The following is a 22356-nucleotide window of genomic DNA, read 5'->3' as shown; positions in this document are numbered from 1 at the left end:
CTCGTCGTATATATTGATTATGTACATATATATTATATCCCAAAAAATCTTAGAAATTTATTATTAATGGTTGATACGTTTACGAATTAATCTGCGACTCCTTGTATATTATACATTATATTACATTATTTTGAAACCTACATATAAAAAGCCCCCCCTGTATTTTCTTAATGATGTTAAAAAAGCTTAGCTTACAAAAGACGGCTTCGCTATATTAAGTTCGCTTCTATACGATCGCTAAAAAAAAGTTCGCATTTTGTGCAATAAATTACTTACCGTATCGTTGCTCTGCTGTTGCCCGATGCCTCCTAGGCCCCCTCCTCCTCTTTTTAGCGATTTTTCGAGGCACTCACACTCACTCACACGCGTTCGCGGCGCACGCCTTGCTCGCGTGCGTACCCGAATACGAAAATCGCGCGATACTTTAAACGACATTCCCGGCGTCGCAGGCGAATCGAACCGAATTGTCCAAACTGCGACGTTACGCGCGAATCCCGTCCGCGTTTCAGACGACCGTATTTACCAATTGAGGCACGATTTTCTCAAAACAGAGGGCAAAACGTAAGCTCGAAGAAGATAAGGTGCGATTAGTCATGGAATCAACCGACTAGATACCGGGCATTTCATCAGCATTTCGGTGCCAAACCGACGGAACTGTCGACCAAGTCGCTGGGTTAACTTGTAGGCCGTCGATCATATGTTTCATAGTTGCAATTAAGCAACCCCATGCTTTCCGGCATGACATATGTTAGCACGTCTGACAGTGAAGATGCCTTTTTGTAGTCGGAATTTCATGATAAAAATCGAACCTTTTCTCCCCCGAGCCGAGCCCAAAGTTGAAAAGAAAAAAATCCCTCAAAGAGAGATCGTGTTCGATCGTGTCTCAATATTTATCATTCGGCGGAAATGCGTTCGTTCATATGATTCGCTAGATTACGGCGTTTCGTACTCGCGCGAAACTATCACGGCACTCCCGGCATAACGACACTCCCGAATTCCCGACGCGCACTTTATTATATTACGAAATTATGACGATTCGCAGCACGACACCAAAATTTATCTGTAAAACAGAAATACATTTACATTAGAACAGAATTTTTAAATCAATACTAAAGATCGCAAAGAAATTAAAATATTACATATAAGTTTTGCTAATATAAAACCGAAGCTATATTCATTGGCATATTGGTTATAAAAAATATAAATATTTTGTCTTCTACGATACCATGTCTGTAAGTGAACAAATAAAATTTTGTACAGGATCCAACATTTTACAATAGGATCCTACAGAAACCTATAGATATATAAATTATAGCTAATTAGCTAATATATATATATAGCTAATTAGTAGCCTAGAGAGCATAATATTATTTGAATATTCTAAACTCTCTTAGGAACACAAAACTGTATAAAACTGTATATAACTTTTATTAAATAAGAATAATATAAAACTAAAAATCAAGCTGTAGTGCTAAACAATTAAATTGCAAATTTTTCCGTTTTTTCGATATTTGCGATCACTATTTTCTTCATAAAACGAGTTTATGTCATTCATCGTTATAAACTCAAGCATCGGATATGCACGACACCCAGCCAAGCTGGCATAACCGCGCGTGTATATAATTGCACACGACGTCGATGCTTAAAGCGGAATAATCCTGGCTTCATATTTCGTGTTTCCCCTTTCTCTCGTGTCTGGCGCGGTAACGTTGATGAAACTTTTTATATTTTATCTAACGGCTCGCCGTAAGAGGATGTGCAGTGTACGATGACATACTCAATTGTACTCGGATAAAAATTTCAACGTAGTCGAGCGTGCGCGTTTCATAACATTAACCGAAATTATTTGAACGGCCTACAATTTGTGGCCATTTAGACAACAATTTTAAGTGTGCTATGCGAAGTTTAATTAAATAATATAATGTAAAAAAAAGCTAACTGCGGATAATGTTTTTATAATAAATAAAATAAGACTTGGAACGAAGAATCGTTGTTATCTCACAAGTGTAAAATCATATTTCATTCTTAATATTTATTACCGTACTTACGGTACTTACGGTCCATGATCTGTTCCGTATACTAAGCATAGAGGTCGGTATTTATCGGTGCAAGGTTGTTGCAGGTATTATGGGCACGGTGCACGTACCTGAAGACGAGCCCGGGTAAGGTAAAGAGGAGCGAAGCAAGCTTCGCGCCCTATCGCGAATCTTACCGCGCGTGTAAACTCATAAAGCGTGAAGCACGGTAACCAGACCGGCGTCGTGACGTACCTTAAGACCTCGTAGAGTAAAGGGTAATAATGTGTCGCGCCTCATCGTTTTTACACCCGATTGTGCTTTGAATTGTCGACGTTTAATTCAAATTTTAATTTAAAAAGTTGCGATTAATCGAGTAAATATAACACTAAAATAGATTTGCGATAACGCTAAGAATTTCGTAAAAACTTACGATATGACAGAAATTCCGCATTCTCAAAATAATTTTTAATCAATCGGTTTGCCATGGCAAACGCGTTCCATGCGTTGCAGCGATCGTCGATACGAAAGGCGGCAGCCCGCTGATTACGGCCGCGTTTCAAATTTTAGGTTGGCGCGGAGGAGGTGGAGGCATACATAGCGCGGAATACATATTATGCAAATATGTTTGCGCTGCCTCACGTCGTGAAATAATGTCGGCGGTCGCTGGACGGTGGTCAGCCCAGTGGCCGAGTGCCGATAGCGTTATTATATTATTGCGCTAATGTTATTGCTGTGTGTTATGCACGGAGCCCAATTAATATAATGCGGACGAGCGGACCGCTGTTTGATCGGATTTGCACGGGCCTTTGATGCGGCATCCTGCCTGAAATCGGCCGCTCGATGATAAAATTGATTAAATGTCGCCTGTCCTGGCGACGGAGTGGCACACTCATCGTAAACGTATTGCTAAAGATGCATCACTGACAGAAGTGTAATACGCGCGTATCACAGCGCGTCTTGCAAGCGTGAAATCAAAATCATAAAGTGCTTTGGCTAGCTTTAACTGCTGCAGTTAGAAAGCTCGATATTACCATTATTATATCTAACATGTATATTAAATTTCGCACTTTGCCTTATCTCAGAATCATATATTGTAAAGTGATATTTAGCTTTTATAAAGAAGATTTCATTATATCTTGCATCAATTAGCTCGTTTGTTTCTACAAAATCACATCTTATTTTAACCTACAATTTTTTAATACGCAGCAACGAATTATATTCGTGAATATTTATATTAATATTCTGACAAAACGTTAATATTTCATTAACGAAAGCGCAATATCGAGAAGAGAAGGGGAGATCGTTTTCAACCGTTAGTCGAGACGACGACTCGCGAACTTCAGGAATGCTTCTCTGCAAGTGAGACTTGTAAAACGACATAAAAAATCTGAGCCGGAAGTTCGTCTGTTTCCAAAGTGGAGCAGGGAGAAAATATTTCACGAGTCCGCGGATTTTCCTCGATGGCGCCATTACATCACGCAAACTTCAGAGATCGAACACGTCGAACTTTGAATAACAAGCCTGCTGCTAATGAGCGCTGTTCATTGTGCTCAGAATGCGTTACTCGCGCGCATAGAGAGAGATAGATAGATAGATAGATAGATAGATAGAAAGAGAGAGAGAAAGAGAGAGAGAGAAGAGAACAGGAGTGAGAGATCCCTGAACGATATTAAATATTTGATCAATATCCGATCGTGCGACACGTTGGCCAACCGCCGCCGCACGCCCGCGATCGTTTATCCGATTACTTTGCAATCGGTTTTATCCCCAAATGGAATCGAAGATCGCTACGACAAGTCGGCGATTAAAAGCTCGCCCGCTCGTGCGTGCGAGCGTATTAAAACTCGCAAACCGATAAGCGAGTCTCGCATCGCCGGTTGTCTTTTAATTAACGAGTCGGTATTCTATTCGCAAAAAATCCTAGCCGCGAGTACGTTTTTTGTCGGCATTATGTTTGTTTTTATTACGTCTTTTAATTGTTCCGTAAATTCGCCGCTTTAATTGGACGCGATCCTACACCTTTCTTAACCTTTGCTTCAGAAATAAAACTTAGCGATATCGTTTATTGGCATTCTATATAAAATAAGAGCATCGACAATCAAAATAACTTCAATTAAATAGCAGTAATCATTTATTCAATTCATCATTATTACAAAGCTTAAATCGTCCTGGCACAATTTTCAGCGCAGATCTCATATGCATCACTAATGATCATAATTCAAACAAATCCGTCGAGCGCGAAGAAACGCCAAGTTCCTAACGAGCTCGTGTCTTTTAATGATTTTAAAACAGTGCGTGCATTCACAGAGGGATAATCAGAAGACGGCATTGTGCATCATAGAATTTTGTCGGAAATCCCTTTTTTCCGCCGCGTTCTCGATTTTTCGTCGTCGATTCAGACTCACGCGACTTACGATTAACATTCGAGCATTCGCGATATCCGCAGTGAGCCTCTCGTTGCTTGTAATCCTCCTCTCTCTCATTCATGGCAAAACGGTGTTTGCCGAGGACAACGACGGCGACGTTGGCGTCGAGACTGGTGCGCGACAGGTAGCAGGAAGAGAACGAGCGAGCGGTGGGAGAGGGATGATGCGGGGGGACAAAGACAAGCTCGCGCGACGGGTGGGTGTGCGCGGGTTTTAATTATTTCCACGAGATGAGATTTCGCCACGGCGACTAGTATTGAGCGTTAGTCCGGTGTAAATTCCGGGATCCCGGGCTAATCGGCATAATTCCACGGAATCCGTAATGGACTTTGGGAATGGGCGCCGGGTAGGACACCGGACCGGTAACGTCCACCCCTGCCACCACGAACAACCCCCTCTCGACAGGGCCGTTTTATCCATTGCACAGTAGATATTTACGTACCGACTTGCGACGCGTTTTACGTCTACGAAAAATTATTCCCAAAAAAGGAACAATGCGAGAAACAATTGCGAGAAAAAAAATCAAAGTTTAATTAACGTGATGTTATATAATAATTAATTAATCTCGATTCCAAATGTTAAAAATATATTTTTAAATTACTGCAAAACAAGTTATTTATTTTTAAGAAAAATCTAAATTAATGAATTGTATATATATATATATATATATATATATATATATATAAGAAAATATTAATATATTTAACGTAAGATATGAAGTAAAACCTTTTTAAAAAGAGTATCTAAGGCTGAAGATCTTAAAGCGGCCCTGACTGTTAAGGTTCTCTCTCCCTCAGTATTTCTCTTCTCAACTCGCCGTGTCTCTTTTCTAGCTCTTTCAATATCCTGTTTGTGTGTTTGTGTATACGTGTTTTTGTGTATGTGCGTGCCACTCTCTCTCTTCGCTTGGTACGGCAAATTAGATCTTCCCGCTATCCGCTGACCAACTGTAAAGAGCTTAATGCAATAGATTCGCCAACTGTCCAGAAAATCTAACCAAGCGCGATCGAGTTTCGTCCCGACCATTATATCTCGCTGCGGATGCAGACTCCTTCGTGCATCGTAAACCTCCTGGCGCGTTACGTATTAGCGAAATGTCCGCTTATCCGCGTTGAAAATGTTTAAATATTTATGGTTTAAAAAGGAGATAAAACTTCAGAATAAACTTCAAATATCAATTATTATACGTATTTAATATCTATCTTTTGTAATATTAAAACAACAATTTTCGCCAGCTTGAATTAGCTGTTTTCAAAAAGTCAACTGTTAATCAAAATAGCGTACATCAATTAAAAATATTGCATATTGCGGAAATCTATTTGAAACTATTTTATTTATACATTGCATTATATTTAAATTCATATTTTAGATTTTTATATTTTTTAAATAGAGATTTTTTATCGTAATAAATAATTTTAATAATTTACAAAAGACAGCGCCGCATTTAGCATATTAAGCTCGCCTCTCTATCATCGCTAAAGAAATCCATATTTTTTTTGCTATAAATTACTTACCACAATGTTGCTTCGACGTCACCTGATGCCCTCTGAGTCTCCTCCTTCGATCGTCCTTCGTGGCACTCACACGCGTTCGCGATACGATTACGCACGCATTGCTCGCGTACGTACGCGAATACGGAAAAATCGCGCAGCACTTTGAACGGAATTCCTAACGAAACAAAATTATACGAATCACGGTGGAATGAATACGACTAGTTACCAGCAGCGAAATAGCGTAAAAGCTTATCTGTAAAACAAAAATACCATTTACATTGCAACAGCGGTCAAAGCAAAAGTATAGGTTACTTTTATCATTCATAATAACAAATAAATATTTCTTTCCTTTCCAAATTAATCCAATAATAGATTGATTGGTTATGAAGTTATGCAACAAGCGCAAGAAAGTTCGTACATAACGTGTGGCATATTCGCCTTACAATTAATAAAACGCTACCGCATGTAAATACTGTGTAATTGTGAAAGAAAGGAGATACAAAATATAATTTCTGCAAAGAAATATTAAATATAGTTTACCTTTAAAACTACCGCGTTCCGCGACCGTCCGACCACACATACTGACTCCGAAGTTTATTCTTTTTACTTTTACTCTATTTACTTTTCCTACTTATTACTATTCTACTACGGAATTTCCCCCACCCGCGGGGATTGGAATTTCTCAGTCACAAAAGCAAAACATCACGCGTCACGCATTTCAGCTTAGTTACAATACTTCAAACTTTATTATTGGTCGAAATTTCAATGTCAATAACGCGGGAACCGAGCAATGAGAAAAGGAAGAGGAAAAACAAACAAAACAAAACAGCAATTTACCCACGAACAATTTTCTCTATAAGATTTTCTCATATAATATATATTCTTACCGAGTTCGCAATTGTATGAGACGCGTAATTCGCTAAATAAAAACTGTTATAACTGAATTATTATTAATAAAACAATTATTAATAAAAAATTCTTATCGAGTATGCTTCTTTGCACAAACCTTCAGGCAAACCTCATGGCACAGAGAATCTCGTTAACAGAGAATCGTACATCATACGATATATAGGATTTGATTATATTCCGCAAACAATTAACAAATCATTTGCACTAAGCTTATTGGCATTAATCAGCGAGTATGGCACATTATCGTTGCGTATAACGTAAACGGTTAACCTGTTTACTCATTAAACCATTTGAGTCGCTCAATCTCTCGCTCATTTCTCCAATCATCGATAAATTATTGAAAAATATGCAGAATTATTATTAACGAATAACATTATTTAAACGATGTTCTTGTTATCGTTTTTCGAAGATATTTGAAAGATATCTGATTTAAGTATATTTGTAAGTGTTACAAAAAAAGGTAACAATTAAATTTCTCACTTTTATAGACGTGTAAATGACAATTACAATCGACTGGTATATAAAAATACTTTTCAGACTTGTTAATCGAGTTATCACAACCTCGCCAAACCTGTTCGGTCATATCAGCAATTAATAACGCGAGTTTTTCTCGTCAAATAAAAAGCTATTTTTCTAAAGATTTTAACCTCATCTCTTTGTGAAGAGATTATAAACGTGATTTTCCATAGCATTGCGGTAATTAATCCGAAATCTCGTTCAACCGCAAAAATCTATTAAAATTAAAACGTGTATAACTTATAAATTTAACTGTGAGATGTTCAAGAACGATCTGTTGCGGGCGATGCCTATATCTCAAACGTCCCATTAACTATATACACGATTACAGGGGATTACATGCAGGATGCATAGAGAGGGAGAGCGATATCCTGCGAATAATTCGATGTCGCATTACTACTGTTCCACCTGTGCGTTGCTCGTAGTCGAATCGCTACAGGCACATAACAGATGGTCTAGCTTTAGATATTTTAGACATATACATTGTTTATCAAAGAAATCAACGCATCTCGATAAAACAATTTGACTTAACAAAATATCAGTCTGTAACATTTAAGACATAGATTTAATTTAAATAAATGACTTTTGTACTTTGATATTATTATCATTTCTTTAACTCCTCATTAATATAGCATACGCAGTTTGAAATGCGTTGATTCTTTTATAAACAACATATATAATCATTTGCAAAACATGTCATTTGTTGAAAAAAATATAAAAATAATTTCAATTAAAAAAAAATTAGTTTTAAGTATTGTACAGATTTAGAGTCTTATGTACTTTCTAAATATTGTTAAAGATCGTAACTTTTTAGGAATTAACGCGCATATTTCTTTAAATAATAATTTTGAACATTTATACGTTCGCCGCAATAAACGCGTGGCTGTATTTCAAGCAAATGTGAATTATTTCCGAACGAATAGGCAGGCGCGCCGCAGCGAAGAAGTACGAGAGAGATAGCCGAAGACTTGGACAAGCAGCCGACTTGGACAGTTCGACCGGTGGCGTTCGATGCTAATGAAATTCCGCCGCTCGCTTTCATAGATTGTGCAGTCGGCCGAAGTGAGTGCTGGTTTAGCGTGAGCGCGGACGCCAATGAATGGCCGCACCGGGACCATCAGAATAAACGGTAAAACTGCCTCGAAAGCACCACGTGTGCGCGCAAAGAAGCAGAAATTAATAGCGAGAGTTTCATTCTCTCTCATTCGAAAATATTGGAAATGTATTTTCTACAATTGTAGATGTCAACGACATACTTTGTACCTATTATACAAAATAAGATTTTTATAACGATTGCGTATTTGTAAAATTATCTTCTCATTTTAGCGAAATTGTTGATAAACACGAAAATACAATAGTAAAATAACTTAATAGCGACGAAAATAGCATGAGACAATTATCTTACTAACGCAACTAAATATAAACGGGTTTCACGGGAAGATTTCCAACGAACAAGGGTATTTCTGCAAAGTGCAGAATGATGTAGATTCCACGGTGTTTTCAACAAAAACGTAACTTTGATAACTCGAGTTTGCTCGCGATGGTGTCGGGGCGAATTGCGGAAGCTAATGAAAGAGATCGATGATATATATGCGCGGAGTCAATAAGGGAGAGCGCGAGGAGTGCGCGTCGATTCGATCGACAACCGAGTCGAAGTTTTAACCGGAAGAATGAAAGGAACTGACGGAAAGAATCGTAGGATTTAATAAACATTCCCGGATGGTAATCGGCCGCCGGCAGTAGCCGGGTCTCTTTCTCTCTGTTCCGCGAACAGTTTTCCAGGGCGAACTCAGATTCCAGGGTAGATTAAACCCGCCGGAGATATGCCGCCGTCGTCGTCGATAAGTGGCTTTAACTTTCAGAAGCTGTTCATAGTTCAGTGCGTGCGTAATGAAGATTCGCAAGAAAGTCGAGCAAGGAACGAAATCACGGAGGACGGAGTCACGGCGACGCGCGCGTTCGAGGATAATAAAAGTTCTTTCTTCCAGCCGGATTCGATCAATTATATACAATCTTATTAGTTCGCCGCGCCTTTCTCACGCGTTATCGTCGACGCTTAAAAAAAGGAATCATCTTTGATTTTCTTATTAACAATTTTCCTGCTATTTGCAAAGTTTCATTTTACAGTCACTTAAATTTGTATTGATTAAAAAATTGTGAACAATTTCTGAATAATTTGTTACATCAAGTAGTTTGTTGTTTTCGCTTAATTGCAAATTCAATATAATCAGACTTGTAGCCGCGGAATATTGGTTTTGCATAATGCTGGAAAATGGGACATTTTGAAGCACATAATTATTCATCGTGTCGGGCTTTTAGATAAATTTACTCGGTCTTGAATCCTATTCATTACAATCGTACTATCCGGCATCTTCTCTTAGTCAAAGCGGAATGTTAATGTCCATTTTTAATGATAAATGAAATGCTACACGGACAAAAAATATTATCGTTACTATCTTCCATTTAGTAATGTTTCACGACGTAGATAATTGCATATGCTAACGTCAGGATTCTTTTCCATTGCGCAGACAGAATTTAAATAGCGAGCTAAATTTCGTTTATGAGCTTAAATCATCACCTGTTACCGCTTGAAATTAGCGCAATGCGTCTCGCATTCATTAAATCAACAGGACGATGGGCGTTATACGACCGCCCTTTACATCAAGCCATTTGACATTGAGACCACAGAGGGCTATTAACCATGACATAGCGCGCGATTTCGACAGTCTTGGGACCCGTCCGTCTCCCTCTTGTAAAGGCCTTTGTAGACCAATCGCGTATCCTACGACGGGAAACTACAGGTGGATACAGAGAGTGGGACACGCAACGATTGTCGTGTATGTACGTACGTATATAGCCAAGTCAGACGTTTACACGGTCGCACACGGAGTGAGAGTGACAGCGCGCGACATGTCTTTGACATGTTCTCCGTTTCAGCAAAATGTCCCCTTTGTACACACGCGGATATGATCGGTACGCCGGTTAGAGGAACAGTAATGGACCGGTTAGCGGCTTTGCGAAACAAATCGATCATCGAAAGACGCAGATGTTAAGCGTCGCTTATTTGACACGCAATCGTTTGATCAATCACGCCGGCGTACGCCACTTTGATCGACGAATTTCGAAATGGCAATTATGATTCTTCTCTTTCTGACGTCAATTTTAATTGAAGGGCTTTTATATAGATCAGAAGGCTGGTGTCAATCTTACTTTAAGTTAAAAGCAAATTATCGAGACCGCGAAACAAACTTTACCATGCGAACTGTAGCTGCTACTAAGAATATCTGAAGTATTTGACGTATCTGCGTGGAAATTACGGTATAAAAGTCATTTGTTTTATCATTATTATATTATATATTAAAAGTTAAAGAACGTGAAATAAATCCATTTGTTTAAACGGAGATATATTTCGCAAAGTACCGCCGGTAACTTTGTCGAATTTGGTATTGCATTTGAAATTTAAATTGTACGCGTTATCGAATTTATGTACCGTATCAATATAGATATACATTTTGGCGGGCCTCAATTATAAAAATATTTGTCCATAAATCTATGATATATAATGGAGCGAGGAGAATTTCCGTTTTATTGCAATACCTCTGAAACGTCGTTCGACAAATTTTTCAATGCCGAATCGAAATAGCGATACGGCAACGGATATACAAATCGTGCATTTATATCGAATAAACTGAAAGCAATTTTTATCGGCCACGTAATCGATGATCACTCTCGCTTTGCCAGCGTTGATTACTTAATCCTTCACAAAGCCATAACGATGACAATTGCGTCGCGCATAAATTTTCATTTCAACACAAATTAACATAAAATTAAATTCTCGTTTGATATGCAGTTATTATTTAATCCATATCTTGAATGCAGTCTTTTACAATTACTGTCGATGTTTAATATCATAGATGGTTTATTTCAATTTCATGTTAAACATCACGTTTAAAACATATGACTAGTTATGTATCTTTTAATAACAAAAATAATTACTTCTAGCACTTATTTGTGCGATAAATTTATCGAGAGAGAATAATTTCTTGCCCAGAAATGTCATAGCGTATAAACGTTGCTCGATTCTCTCATACGATTCTGCACGGCCTTTCTTTGACAACATCGAAGAGTGTAAATCATGCTTCTTACAGAACCAAAAGTGCAACGATTTACGGAGTACATATTTCCGATTATTCGTATACGTTATGCACGCAATATCTATAGCGCTGCCAGTAGCGTAGCTCAACCATCGATCAGACCGAAATTTACTTCGTTTCCAATTCACGTAACAGCGGCGACAAAAAAAACGTGAATCTTTTTTAAACTAACAAGTAAAATGTAAAATTGATGAATCCATATTTATCGCGTTGAAAATTGCATCTATCAAAATTACACAGTGTAACGCTTGTATTGAGACCGATAATTAATATTAAATCCTCTTTTGCTATTTTACAATAATTAACTGTAACGTAAACATTTATTAATATTAACATTATACAATACAGCGCGCGTCTATATATTTACCACTTCACAGAAGACACTTCAGATTGGCATAACATTTCCATTATGCTAATGAAGATTTTCCTTTGCAGGATCCTCGTGTCAAGGACAGTTAATCCTCTCAGTCCCATTCATATAGTTATAGACAAAGCTTAGTCGCATGAATGACAAACAACCAATGCCAATGCGGAATCTGCCTACGCCACTGGCATCGCGACGGCCAGTCCTCGACGCTTTCCCACAGCACAGCTAAACCCCGCGTCTGTGTATAATTCACCACTCGGCCGCCGCGTACCAGTGCTACGGGTATATCCATATCCCATTTGTATTCGGCATTACGCGCGCACGGATCGCACGGGAAATCGCGTACCTATTTCCGGCAATATCATATCCGTCATGCGGCCAACGGCCAGCGAGAACGTCGACCGCTACGGTCGCCGACGCCGTCACCGTGCGCGCGAATTCCGCGCGATTGTGCGCGCTGCCGAACGTGACGGAAAACACCTGGTCTGATCGCGAGGGAAACGCGGGGGAAAAAGGTGACCGATAGCCGTCCGGCAGGTCTTTTTGCGGTCGGAATCGATGTGTCATTCCGCGATCGACGTTCCGCGAACGACGGCCTCGTAACAAACCGCGCCGCCGCGATCATATGAAAGATATATCAACTATGATTTTGATGAAAATTCTTGTCTTTTACAGTGTGAAGGAATTTTGCACGTTAATTGAACCTCTCAGAAGTTAAACTCGTCGACTTTATGAAATAAAAAATGGAAAAATTTGATAAACATTTATACTAATTATATTTTCTGATATTAAAATTGATGAAACATGGAATTGATCAAATTTAGCTTTTAAGATACCCGATTCTGAGTAAGTAAAAAATTAAACGTGTTACTTTGAATAACGTAATTAAGATTTCTAAATTCTAAATCACAGTTTTTAAATTCAAATCTTGTGCAAATTTAGTTTTCAGGATTTAGATCGATATTAATATTCGTTTAGGAATATTTTTGTTAAATTAAGTTACGGAGACTGTACTAATATTCATGTATAGGTGCACCTTTCATTATCCGTCTTATTGAAAAATAAAATTGGTTAATCTAATATCAACAAATTTGATTGCAGCTGCGCTTGCAAAAATCTTATATAAGAGAGTAAGTTTCATTCATTAGCCATTTTTAGTTTTTAAATAGAAGTAATTAAAATGCTATGGAAGCAGAGTGTCTTTTAATAACTTGTATCTCATTGAATAATTAAGCACAGACGCTACCTGAAGCAAGACGCAATAAATCGGGTACTCGTGAGCGTTAAATAAAGAAGATTTCGCGCTCTGACGTATATCTTCCGGTGTCGCCAAGAATATACAAGCGCGACGAATCGATTCAAACGCAATGATTTATGCAAACGGATAGCGATCGGCGCGGCGTATCGAATTTCGACAGATCGTTCAAGTCAAAGCAAGTATTTTGAGAGACGGACAATTAACGGGTCGATTTCTATGAACCTAACAGTATGTTTCGAACACACGATGTAGCTGATTTCGTCTTTTCAACGACATAAAGCGCGATTGGTTCGCGCGCGCAAGCTTCGATCTGCTGATTACAAAAGCGTCAAAGATACATCGACACGTCTTTGGTGGCAATTCGTGAACCATTGGACCATTGATTAGCTTTCATTAGCGTGCACAGCGTTGTAACGTGCAGAGCTCGATATCGATGTCATCGTAATTCCATATTGTCACGCTGATCGATTTCCAATGTGGCTTGATTGTGCACATTAACAATTTAGGCTAAAACTTTTTTTTAGAAAAGAATTTAGCTCGAGCTTGTCAAATCGTGTAAATTGTTGTGGTATTGAAATATTATTAAGCAATGGTTAAATGGAATGGTTCGAAGAAAAAATAAGATACACGGATCTCATCAAAGGAATGAAAATTTCTCGCATAATATCGGAATTAGCGAAAGTTGTAATTCCTTGGACTTATCGGGGCAACATTATTCATGAATTATGCAGACAATCTTGTAAAGGTTCTAACTATGTAGCGGACGAGTAATTTTAAGTTTTAACGGGGTTGCACCAGGCTACAGCTGGAATAAAGAATGCATGGATTACGTTTCAAACAGAATTTGTACTTCCGGGGACCACGATTAAATTCTCATAAAGCAAAAAATAGTTTGTTAACAATTCTTTGCGGACTAAAGTTTCTATTGCTTCGCTCTTTTTAATAAAATCGCGCCCACTTCTTAATACTCCGCGGTGTGAGATGGATATTTTGTAAAAAATTCGTAATTCAGAAAAGGCAAATCGTAAACTTTGTCTCGCGAGACGCTCATTGCAGCTTTCTTAAGTTACCTACGTACATTGAATTTCCGTAACAGCAATCGCAATTCCTTTCCTATGTCTCGCGCGCGCAATCTTCAGACATGCACTGCGAAAGAAATAAACGCCAATAGCGAGTAACGCCGGTCGTTCGGCGCTATCAGAATTCCATCAGACGAGAGTTTCAGCGGAACAGCAATTCCCGGGTACACGCGATTCTCCAGCCAAAAGGATGCACGCGCGCAAAGAACCACCGCGGGATTACCGATACCGAAGGCTGCATAACGAAGAAGTAGTCGGATATTGGTATCAATAGGACAGATACGGTTTACGTGCGTGTCGCGCGCCCCTCGTCCAATCTCCTTTATGTCCTCTCGGTTTCTCCAACTGCCTTGCCTTGTCAATCGATACCAACACACGTAGACACACGGATGAACATACACACGTGCGCGTATATCCTCCAGCCCACGTAGCTCGTTCTCGACGTCTGATCTCTCGTGCAGAAGTTGCTTACGGCCTCGTCGATCCGACTGTTCTCAAAAGGGCGTAACGTAACGTTCTGTCATCTCGGATCGTGCTCTACGCCCGAATCCGCCATAAATACTCCGAAGGGAAACTTCTTCTTCCCGATCCCTTTTATGTCAGGACTGGAACTCCCGTTGCACTCGTCTCAGGCGGTTACCGTCGCGTGTAAGGGTCGCGTCTTCATGTCGACGGAGACCGCGATGGGGTGACCGGATATCCAACGTTATAGTCTTTGTCCATTGGCATAGTCGAAAACCTTCTCTACTGAAGACGTGTCTTTAGAATCGAGAAACGTAAGCTTTAGCAATTTTTATTATTTTATTATTACTTCAGCAGTGGTATTGCAATCCATGCGATTTTCTACCTGTTTAACCGACTTCTATTTTAACCAATAAGCAAAAAAATATTGAAAAAAGAACTTTTGCACAAGTAATTCTCCTAAAAGTTTTACAGTTGTAACACTTGATGCCTTTAATATCTAAGAGCATAAAAATATGGAAATAGTTTGGAATAGTTTGGAATGTTAATAATAATAAATTGTACACAGCCCAATAAAATTTGCGCGAGAAAATCTATTAAAACTTTATCTTGTCATGTAAAGATAGATTATTCTTGAAAAGTCTCCTTCAATGAAATATTTTGTAAAACTTCATATTACAAGAGTCAATACCTCAATGTTTTTAATTACGATCTGTTTAATTATAAACATTGCCTATCGCGAAAACTGCGAGAAGCAAAAGAAGAAATTTTTCTCTTTAGTTTGTCGACGAGTTCACCGAATAAAGTAACGAACGTCGCGAGTCTCTTTAGGACAGAACTATATTTGCGCAACCATTTCTTCCCATCTTCGGTGTTTATGCTTCTCCGTTTATGCTAACCGTCAGTGTAACCATCGAACTTTAGGTAGCTACTCGTCGTGGCAATCAACGTGCCGTGCTACCTCGATGATGCGTAAGCAAAGCCTTCGGCGAGCGCGGCGCAAACAAGCCGCACGAGTGGGAGTCTCTTTCTGAAGAGCTTCACGACGGTGTAAAACCACCGACGGACGACCCACCGCCGCCACCGGAAGCTCTCCTAGACTGATCAGAAACGCGCGGTGAGTGCTCGCCCCCGAAGAAAAGCCCCGAGCTTCGGAGTGCGATCCCTGGGGCTCGTCGTCTGTGAACTCAGTTGGTGTACGGTTCCAGGGGATACGACGGGCGAGAGGATACCGGAGGCTATTCGTGTACCTTTTCCATGCCCGGCCTTGCACGAACCGGGAAATGTTAGAGGGTGGTGGATGGGCCAGATGCGCTCGTAAAACCATCGTCCCATAAAACCGGCTAGTTCGCCGACCACCGAGACGCGCCCATCAACCATTCCTTACATGGTCTAATTCCGGAGTGGCCCTGCATTCGCGCCGCTCACTCGATTGTGTGCGTGCGACGAACACACACACACGCGCGCGCGCGCGCGCACGTGCACCTATGTATACGTGCGTACGTTAGATGAATACATGTTCTTTCCTTTACGCGCGAATCGTACGTGTGTACTTTGTCGTCGATAAAAGCGGTCCGTGTGCGCTCACATTCGCATTATGAATTATCGTCAAATAGAATAATGTAGGCGTAATCATTTTCCGGGCGCAATCCGCTGGCGGAAATCAATTTTACAAATTTTGCGCATAATTCTCGGCGTGTAAATCAACCGAATACGAGCAATGGAACTCACACGGGAGAAGTTACTTCATTTGATTATTAATTCGCCGTACGTACGCCCATTTCAATGACGCGGATTATTCGTGTGGGTGTCTATGATACTGCAGCACAAGTTTCCCCGCTGAAAGTTACTAATTTACGCCTATGCGCAGCTATCGGCCTGTAACTCGATAATGCACCGCCCGCGCATTGGTAGAATCCCGGAGTAATTGTTCGGTCCACGCACGTCGATGCGGAATTCGATTGCGTGGCAGTCTCTACAGCGCCTGGCAGTAGCTGCAATTCACTTAAAGGCTGGCAACAGGTAAAGCACGCGCGTAGCCGACCGCGCGCGGTAAGTAACGAAACTCCATAAAGTGGAAAATTGATGTTAGCGAACTACTTTCGCCGCGGCCGTAGAGCGTCTGGGTTTTTACGCGCCTGAACCAGATTTGCCAGCTTTATGTATCGATGTCCACGCGACGCTACTGTTGCTCTTAAGAACTGCCTCGGCATGAATCGTAAACTCGCATGGTTATACGATAATTAAAAACTTTTCCCCTCGTGTGACTTTGCTTGTGACTAGACTTTCGTGTAATAAAATTTATCTGCAGTTTAATCAAAATGTGTTAAAATATAATAGTCTGCAGCCCCCCCGAAACGATGTTTTAATGAAACAAAAATAGTTTCAAAATTCGACCGAATAATTATTCGCAAAAAATATTTCTCTAAATAAAAATTTTTCCACTCCGGGTCTAATGTCTGAATGTGAAACGGCAGTCCACGGTTCGCATGAAATCGGTAAGAACGTCGAGTGTCGCACACATCTGCTGACACGTATATCATGTACGTGCGCAATTGATAGAAGTAACCGCCGCGACCGCTCACGTCCGTACAAGTTGCATCAACTTTGAAAAATGTTACTTTTCCGAGTTAACTATATATTCCGAGGGAGACGGGCCGCCGACTCGGGCAACCTTGCGGTAAGCGAGAAGCGCATATCACGTGCCGTGAAGCGATGGAATAAAACCGCGGCCAGAAAAGTGATGTTGAAGAACAGCATTTTCCGAAGGCGCTGGCCGCGTCTTTGGACGCCCACGAACTAGTTTCACCGTTTATACTCCTTACGTGCACGAACATATATTCCAAATGAATAGTATATAAAAGATTTCTGAATAAAAGAACGACTAGCTGCGTTCGAAATATAAAACTAAATTCCTTCAATACGAATTCAACAATCAAATTTGGAAATTTAAATATACAATTATATTAATAATTTAAAACTACAGTAATATATGCAGTTTCTAACTGCATTTGCTTTAAAATTTTCCAGCAGCACAATCTTTTTTTGCGAATTGCATAGAGATTTTTCTGCGGCTATAAGCGTTAGGGCTATAAATCGCGCGAGCTTACGGGAAGATTGACTTCAAGCAATTTTGCTATGGACCGAGGACTTCCGGTTTAGGTCACAGGGTCATAAATAATCGTAATTCCGTGCGAACCCAGCTGCGGTTTTATCCGAGCGAGAGTGCACGGTGACCTGCCAAGCAAAGTCCATCGAAGCTTAAGTGCCCACCACCAGGTAAACGATCTCAGGGCATCTCCTGAAGCCTGAAACGTAGTACTGCGACCACCTGAGATGCATGCATGCTTTTTCAGCGCGATAAATTTTGTCACGCGGAAATAGACCGCGATTATTTCTAATTAATTCTAACGAACCGTTTAACAATTAATACAGCGCCAATTTCGCATTCATTAACAAGAGTTTAGAAAAGGCTGACAAAATTCATCACGAAACTTCAATAAAACTCGACACTACGGCACGTTAATGAAGAACTAGTTCGCAAGTATAATGCACACCGATGTGATATCTATATCACATTTAATTGACATTTAATTTTGCAATGATATCTAATTACTGATGTAATAAGTAATTACGTGTGCGTTAATAGTTAGTAGCATAGATAATTAACAGTAACAAATAATTATTATAGAAATAATTAATAGTACAACTGCGTTAAAAAAATATATTTATTTAACCGGAAAAGTTAAATACCTTCTTATAGAAAAACAAATAATAAAGTAGCATTCTGTATAGATATCGTTATCGACAAACTCTCTTAATAAATCGATTCATATCGATTCTCTCAATTCGCAATAACGCGGTGCAATATGACTTCTCACACTACTCATACTTATTTGTACTTATCGTCGTGCTTATTTGCACAAACTCTTCGTACCACTTTATGCGTGTTACGTCTTAATTCGTTAGTTCGCGCGCGCCGGTCTCAGCAAACTCCGCCAATCTTTAAGACCGAGTTCATTCGCATCGGAGCCTATTCGCAGCTCCGAAAGCGGAATGTAACGGCTACTCATCGGCATGAAGTGCAATTCATCCGCCGCGAGGTGCCCTCCAGAGGAGAAGGGCGAGAGGCCAGAAGCACTTACCCGATCTTTCATTCCTCCTCGGTACTCTCGCACCTTCCCGCTCGTTTTCGCACACCCCGCCCGCGCCCTCTCGTCCCCGCGGAGCGATTCAATCTTATCCCGTTTTTCGCTTTTTTTTTCCTTTCCTCTCTCTTTCTTTCCCGCCGCAGCTATCAATGTCTCCACCTTCCAGAGATATCGAGATGAAATCACTTCTACTTCCGGCTCGACGCCCGACGCTTTCAGATATATTATTGCCGTTACTGCCGCTACACGTCGAGTGGATCAAAAGTTTATTTTACAACCCACGCGAGAGATAACGCGAACGCGACATGCACCAATCTGCTTTACTACCTCGCAATTTAAGAACGTTATTGATGCTTTATTTTTTCACGGAAATTATTTCTTTGCTAATCGTCCTTACAGAAATATGTTAAAATAATTGTACGAGTAACTTAATTCATTGATCAAATCGTTGCGATTTTTGTTTCCACGAAATTAAGTATGTAATAAAATACGAGAGTGAGAAAATATTATAACAAGCGAGCTGTTTACATTTAAATGTGCAATAATTCAGTGTAATAGTTTCTGACAATTAACGAGTCATCGAACGTTCCGGGCGTAACAGCAGCTCGGCTTTAATTGGCACCTCGTTATATCGTTGCTATTAACGTACGAGCACTTAAAGGGAAGGCGTTGAACACTTGCTCTTCCCCGCTTGCTATTAATTTCCAATATCGGATAATGAAGTATCAATAATGTCCTTGAACAGGGTAATGCACCTTCGGCCAGAGGCTGAGGTCCGTTAAGGACGCACTTCGACGTAAACTGTCAACCAGTTTCAAACTATCGAACGATCATACATAATACAACCGTACGTTTCCCCTTTCACCAAGATTCCGCCGAAGAGTTTGCAATTAAACTGACTTCGGAACTGTAATATAATCAACGGGCGCAGCGGTATGCGAAAATTCAGGCAGCAGTGTATACGCTGCTGCGCGAAATAAAAATTTCAAAATCCGTTCCACGTTAAACGAAGGAGAACTGTGCATGAAGTAAATTTTGAAAATGGCACTCTGTATCGGCGATGCCGGCACGACAAGTCTCTGCCAAAACACCTTTAACTCCTCGCTCGAAAATCGAATTACACCGAGCGTTCTCGCGACGCTCCACAGGTAAAGGAAATATAATCCACTTAATTCATACCATTAACTTGGATTAAGGATGTACGACGTGCGGAAGAACGACGGCTCGGCACACGGGGGTCGTGAAGGGTTGGGAGGGGAGGAGGGAGAAGTGGGAGCCGTTTTAGTTGCGACTCGTCGCGAGATGCCCGGGGGCTGACGAATAAATCCGATGATAAGATTTGCATATTAGTAGCGTTACTGTCTCCGTGTCCTGGACCCGGGGCTTCAGCTCCGCCGCCCCTTTCATGTCGCGCCCTACCTCCGCTATTCATTCGCATTCCCGCCGCCACTCTCTCCCTCTCGCACTCCCCCCCCCCTCTCTCTCTCTCTCTCTCTCTCTCGGAGATCCCAACCCCTGATTCTGACCACGAGTTTTCACAACCCTTTCCACCGAGGGCCGGGAGTGGAGGAAGGCTGAATCGACATGAGAAAAGCACGGAGAGTTCTCGGGCGGTGCGGCTAAAAAGTCCCGAAAGCCATCGAAGTGCAGACAGCGCGGGAAAGCCCATTGGCCGTATCAGAAAACGGGCTCCGGAGATCTAAGGACGCTTTTACGCCTTTGTCGACGTGAATTATGACGTATATGCTTCTGGAATATAATTTTACTGGGAAAAGTGGGAAAAGTTTTGAAATCGGCACGAATGGAAGAGTGAAAAAAATATCGTTTACAAGATTGCTACCTGTTTAATCATAGTTAGCCGGTTAGAATTTAATTCCTTCTACTTATAAATGTCTCCTTATATCACTGTTTCTTCTACTTGTCATTATCTAGCTAAGAATTATTATTTTTGTCCATATTCGGCTAGTTTTAAAAATCATAAACACAACTCACAGATTATTCATGAGTTAAATATTTGTCTATTTTTAGTCACAAATCCAGTTGCTTAATATAATATATATAAAAATAGGATTGTGACAAAAAGACTTAAAAGAGCGCAGAATCTATTGAGAAAGTGAGAAAAGATTCGAATCTTTCTATCTATTCAACTTCCGCCGATCGCTGTTCCATAACTTGCGAAAATGGAAAGGACTAAACAAGAAAAGACTCGCGGTTTTATCGATAACGTAAAAAAGTCTGTAGAGCCACAAGAGCAGCGACGATGGACTCGCGAAGAATAGACCAAGCGCGAAAGAGGAAACTACACTTCAGCCGAGCAATACTTGCTGTGCAAGCAATGCTCTGTAGACCAAATCCAAACTTGCACATTCAAGCCTGAGATAAGGGTTATACGTGGCAAACCCAAATTCAACATTTTAATTACTAACACGCATGTAAAATCAAAACTGCAAGCTGAGAAAAAAGTACAACAAATTGCAAGATAAAAGGAAAACTAACAGTTAGACAGGCATGAACTATTAGCTTAGCCAAAAAATTTTTTCGAAAAATTTCACTCCAGATTCAAATATAAAATTTGTCATGTTCGAATATTTCTAATTTGTCACTTATCGCTAATATTTCTTGCTAATATCTGATATCGCGTCAAGTCGTAACCTGCATGACGCAGGTACTAGGCAATTCCTGGGAAGGAAATGGACCGGAGGAGAGTAAGCGAGTGTTCTTGAGAAACAGCATGATAAATGATCGCGAGAAGCGCTGACGTTGATTCAGTTTGTATAGGCGTCCATTTAACAAGGAGGGCGCCGATCCATAGATTCTTCAGCCCTTTAACGCTTATAAGGTTGGCGCCGAGAGGATAACGACGGAACGATACTCGTTAATCAACGTACTTCGCTGGATCCTCGACGATGCCTATCGTAGCATTGCGACATAAAATTGATAGCAATTATTTTTCACCTACATTGTATTTTTATTTACAACTATTTGCCTTCCAAGAAAAATTGTAATTCGCGTTTCCTTTTAAATCGCAAGAAAGATTAATCCATGATATAATATGCGAAATGCACACTTTCTACTCGCGGACAATCATTTAATTCTATATTGACACATTAGAACATTAGGCATGAACGTATGATATATTGCCTCTGTATGGCAATATAGCAGATGCAATATTACATTCTGGAACTTTGGTAAATAGTAGAGGTAGAACGCTATTAGAGACAAACTGTGTTATACCCTCAAGTGCTGTTGTAAGATATAGCCCAAACTTGTATTATTACTACCTGCGTACGTCTGGCATTCTATATATAAAATTATACATGTAACTCATATGCATGTATTATTTTGTCTACAATAATTGAAATTTCATAGAAATTCTGCCCGACGAGTAACGCAAAATTATATTAATATCAACTATTTAATTTTAGAATACTTTTAACGTTTCAAATTTAAATTAAATTATTACCAGAGAAACGTCTACTAAAAATTGCCGAATTATCTTGCCTTTTAATTTGCCGAAAGTCTG

General features: G+C 40.0%; 1 long non-coding RNA gene across 1 annotated transcript in view; it reads right to left on the bottom strand.

Moving 5' to 3' along the window:
- Window positions 1–22356, bottom strand: part of LOC136998114 (uncharacterized) — a 158710-nt gene that overhangs the window by 124525 nt on the left and 11829 nt on the right. The window contains exons 5-6 of the long non-coding RNA XR_010888717.1: window positions 5959–6190; window positions 277–1060 (exon numbers count right to left, since the gene is read on the bottom strand). This is a non-coding gene — a long non-coding RNA (uncharacterized lncRNA). The remainder of the gene's footprint in view (window positions 1–276; window positions 1061–5958; window positions 6191–22356) is intronic.

This window comes from Linepithema humile, chromosome 2 (assembly GCF_040581485.1).
Source record: "Linepithema humile isolate Giens D197 chromosome 2, Lhum_UNIL_v1.0, whole genome shotgun sequence".
Taxonomy (NCBI): domain Eukaryota; kingdom Metazoa; phylum Arthropoda; class Insecta; order Hymenoptera; family Formicidae; genus Linepithema; species Linepithema humile.
This window is presented reverse-complemented; position numbering and strand designations above follow the sequence as displayed.